Source organism: Elephantulus edwardii, unplaced genomic scaffold (genome assembly GCF_000299155.1).
Source record: "Elephantulus edwardii isolate Elephantulus edwardi_28Jun2011 unplaced genomic scaffold, EleEdw1.0 scaffold00081, whole genome shotgun sequence".
NCBI classification, from domain to species: Eukaryota; Metazoa; Chordata; class Mammalia; order Macroscelidea; family Macroscelididae; genus Elephantulus; species Elephantulus edwardii.
Window position 1 is genome coordinate 4,557,231 of NW_006399831.1, and position 4,978 is coordinate 4,562,208.

Genomic DNA, 4,978 nt, shown 5'->3' on the forward strand with positions numbered 1-4,978 from the left:
TTTTTTTTTTCTTCTAGGTCATTGACTCTCTGTTCTAACTCTTCTGTTCCCCATTTTTGTCCATCTAGCAAGTAAGATACTTCTTCTATTTCAACCTTCATATTCTGGATTGCATTTTCATGCGTTTCTGTTACTTCAAGTACTGTGTTGACTCTACCTTCTCTATCTTTTGATGATTTTTTTAAGTTATTATACCTCTTTATCTCTACTTTCAATTCTTTCTTCTATCTTTTGTACTTTATTCCATCATTGTTCATGTTTCTCCACATTGATAAATTTCTTTTTGCTTTCAATGTCTGGAGTATTTGCTTTCTTTACGGCTTCCATTATTTCTTCCATCATTTGCACCTTCTTTTATAGCTGTTCATATAAATCCTCATGAATATATTTCTTCTGGTTCTTTATCTCTGGGACATTCATTTTATTTATGGTTTCATTCTTTCTTCACCATTTGTACCTTCTTCTCTAGTTGTTCATCTGACTCCATGTCAATATATTTCTTCTGTCTGTTTGTTTCTAGGATATTCCTTGTGACTGCAATATGTTGTTCTTTTTTAGGAGAAGGCTTCTTTTGTATTTTTACAATTTTCAAATCTTCTGGATATTTCCTTGTCATTATGTGAAGTTTTTCTTGATATGTGTTGGGCCATATCTACTGTGTCTGCATAAGTTGATGATAGTTGTTTTATCTTTATGATGTTATTGATTAGTTGAAGACTTAAAGTGTTCCCTTTATGATGAAGTCTTTTCTAGTCCTGTGTGGTGGGAAAGCTCGCCTTTCCTAAAATCCTTTATCTTTTCTCTGGATTACAGGGCAGTCTTGTGGGAATCTTGCCTGATTGCTGCCCACTTCTTCTAAAGTTTATAATTATCCTTGGTGCTGCTGCTACACAGTGTTATGGAGACTAGCATACATACCCCTACTGCACTCTCTCTATCTGGTGTGAGATTGAGACGTCAGGTTCATATACTTCTATGCAGCTTCTGTATCCCCAAACTCAATCTTACTAAGTCAGAACCAACTCACAGTTGACCCCTTATTGGATTTTCTAGACTGTGAATCTCTGACAAGGAGATTATACACAAGATTTTTCTTGTGGAGCTACTGCTAGATTCAAACCACGAGAGAAAGAGTACCTTGGTTTTAGTAGTTCAACTTCCTATGGACTTGACCATCAGAGCTCCCTACCTCTTAACAAGCCTCAATCTTAATCCTTCATCTTCTTCTATGCAACTCACAGCCGTGTAAATTCAATGGCAAGTAAGTTATGAGGAACTTCACACTGGAAAGCAATGATGATTTTGGATTTGTTTTTTTTTAATTAATTTTATTTTCTTTTTCATTTAGTCTATATGACATTAAAAGGAGATGACTCTCGACAAGATACATTAAAATAGTGACTTTAACAATAACATAAAACTCACTAACTAGGATTTTTATGAGAATGAACTAGCTTTATGACACCTAGGAACAATATTGCAACCATAACAAAGAAGTATTCTCTACATATGAATCTTCTTTCTGTTTGTATAGTTATTTTACCATCCTATAGAAGCACATACGTTAATGGCAATAAAAATCTTGTCACCTAAAGTTATTTAATTTTTTTACATTCTATAAACACACAAATTCGTAAGACATTTTAATAGTAAAAAACAAAGAACAAAGAATGGCTGACTTCTCAGGAAATGAAGCCGTTAATTAATGAGTAAATATTATGGATTAGTACAGTGAATAAAAAGGAAATACAGCATGGAAAAGAGAATAATAATGCAAGGTAAAAGGAATAAAAAAGAAATACAGATCTTAAGCCTGAGGATACAACTGGGGAGATGCATTTAATATATGTATAACATTAATAAAATAAATGTGAATGCCATCTTTTATGCTGACAATAAATAGATACAACAAGTTTCTATGCAGAGGAACTGCTCAAAGAGCAATATTTATGATTTTTCTCTGATTCCAACAGAGGAAGAGAGGCTCATCTGTTGGAAGATTTAGGAGAAATCATTCCGTTTTTTCTTCTATTCTTTTTAAATTTCTCTGCTGGTGAAATGGGCATTCTTGTCAGCTTTCTGCCAGACCCAAAGGTATGGTCATTTTTGGCATGAAAGAATGTCAAACGATCTACAGTCTTATGAAAAGTTTCAAATTTAAAATTCAAACTTAGCTTATAATAATGATAACCCTTTGAACCCTACATTTCTCATTAATTCTAAACATGGGAAACAGAAACACTAAATCTTGGCACTTTAAAACACCAAAATAGTTTAAATTTTCATGATAAATGCAGAAATAGAGAAGCTGAAGAGTCCTATAAAGTCTAGGGAGAAGATAGCCTGAGGAAACTAAAACTGGACTTTGAAGAAAGAATAGAACACCGTCAAGCAAAGGGTAAGAGGAAGGAATTTTAAGGTTTGTAAATGACATAGGGATGGGGAAGTATACAAAGAGGTAGAAATGAAAAGATACTGAAGATAGTGAACTGGCCCTGGTGGATAATTCTAGGACATCTTTTAAAGAATCATACAAATATGAGGGCATTGAAAGCTAGATGAAATAATTTCAGTTGCAATGAAAGATAATAAGTAGGTAAGTATTTCATATCATGAAAAAAAGGGGGGAAACCCACCTTTTTAAAAGGGAATTCCAGCACTGACATAAAGGAGTTAATATGGGTTGGGAAGAGAGAAACATGGACAGATTGACTAAAGACCAAAACAATAACCAGAAAACAGTCTCAATTCCTAGGCATGAATGAGGAATGAAAACAACAAGGACTGAAAAGAAAGTGCAACTGATTATTTTTTTTAAAAATGCTCATTTTTCATAGTGAACATATTGCCTTTAGTGTAGCAGCAAACAGATTTGGCTATTATATTTGAAAGGTTTTGTGTGGTTTGGTGTTTTTTGTATTATTTGTAAAGGTGATTAAATTGTAGCTGTACTGATTTGCAGCTTTGATTGAAAGTGAAATTGAAAATCTTAAATGAGTATTTAAGAACTTTAGAATTACTTTATAGAGAATCAAACTGAGCTTTAATGCAAATTCATTTAGGTTATATAATTTTTGTGCAATTGTAATTAAATATGGTATGTGAACATTTATGTTAGTACCTGACCATCAAACTATCCTATGATTTACTATTTCCCCATATAAATGTAATATGTGTAAATACCTAAAGGAATGTATCATCATAGGTGAGACATATCCTGAATATGATGTCCTATAATCCACTGTTCTTGAGTACATTCCCACTCAGGCAATCCTCCAAGTTTCTGAGGCTATAAAGCTTTACAAGAGACCTTCTGACCTTCCATCCAAAGAACAGCTGGATGGAGTCTAATTGTTGATGTTTCTGTTAGCAACCCAAAATTTCAGCCTTCTCTTATTAAAAGAAAAAATTGTACTGGAACACTACACCAACAGATCTGCCAGAAATGGCAATCTGGATTTAGAAGAGGCCCTGACACTAGGGGCATTATAGCCAATGTCAGCTCGATCTTGGCTGAAAGCAGAGAATACCAAATGAATGCCTATCAGTATTTCATTGACTACAGAGTCATTTTACTGTGTGAACCACACAAATTGTGGCTGACTTTGACAACAGCCATCCTAGAACACCTGATAATGCTCATGTGAAATCTATGCTTGGACAAAGAAGCAGTCCTTAGAACAGAGCAAGGAAATACTGCATAGTTCAAAATCAGGAAAGGAAAGCACCACAGAGGCATTCTGTTACTATATATTTTTAATCTATATGCAAAATAGATCATTTTGGAGGCGTGACTTTTTAGGAAGAATGTAGCATCAGGACTGGAGGAAGACTCAAACAACCTATGTTATGCAGATAACACAACCTTGCTTGCTAAAACTGAGGAGGACCTGAAGTGCTTGCTGCAGAAGGTCAAGGACTGTAGTCTTCAATATGGATTGAAGCTCACCATCAAGAAAACAACAATTCTTCCCACTGAACCAAATGGCAGCACCATAATAGAGAAGAGATGATAGAAGAATCACTGCCTTTGAGTAGTAGTTGTGTGCAGGAGAAGAGTATCAAACACACTATGGGCTGCCAAGAGAACAAGCATGCCTATTCTGGAGAGGATGAAACCAGGTCCCTCCCTGGAAACAAGAATTTTGAAGCTTCATCTCATATACTTTGGGCATATTGCCAGGAAGGACCAGTTCTTAGAGAAGGATGCCATACTAAAAAGGGTGGAGAGACAATACAGGAGAGGAAGATATGAATAAGAAGGACACAGTAACTGAGGTAATGAGATTAGATGGGTCAGAGAGAGTCAAACTAACTTAGGGACAAGGTTCAAAGCTGTTGTATATGAGGTAGCTATGAGACAAAGCCCTTGATATGCTGGTTTAGGTCTCAAGAATTCTGAGCTTCTGTGATTCTTGACTCTTCAGGCTTCTGTCAGTTTTTTATGCAGCAGCCCATATCTCTTGAGTTTAGGAGTCTCTAAGTCCAAATACCATGTACTAGTATTAGGGAAAGCTTCTTTGTCTCAGATGGGTCTGAGGAAAAGTTTTTTGCCTTGAACATCTGCACCAGGACTGACTTCTTATGGCGTGGTGCCTCTTTTCTTCCATTTGCATCATGCTGCTTTCAAAAGAAGATAGTTTTCCAGAAGAAGGTGATGTGTCCCCTTGGTCTGGTACATAAGTATTGTTTTCTTGGCCTGAGGGCTGCAAGTGTGAGGGCCCAAACTATTTAAGCACTCAAGCACTGCCTGCCAGACTTCTGGAAATGTGGGCATACCTGCTTTGAATGGGGCTGAGATGAAATTTCCTGCCTGCCTCCATGCTCAGCCCCAAAAGTATTTAAGCGCTCAGGCCTTCGCTACCTGAAGATTCTGCTGAAAATTATACAAAACCAATTGGAACAGCACATCAACAGAGAACTGCCAGATGTGTAGGCTGGATTTATAAAAGGCCATGGTACTAGGGATATTATAACT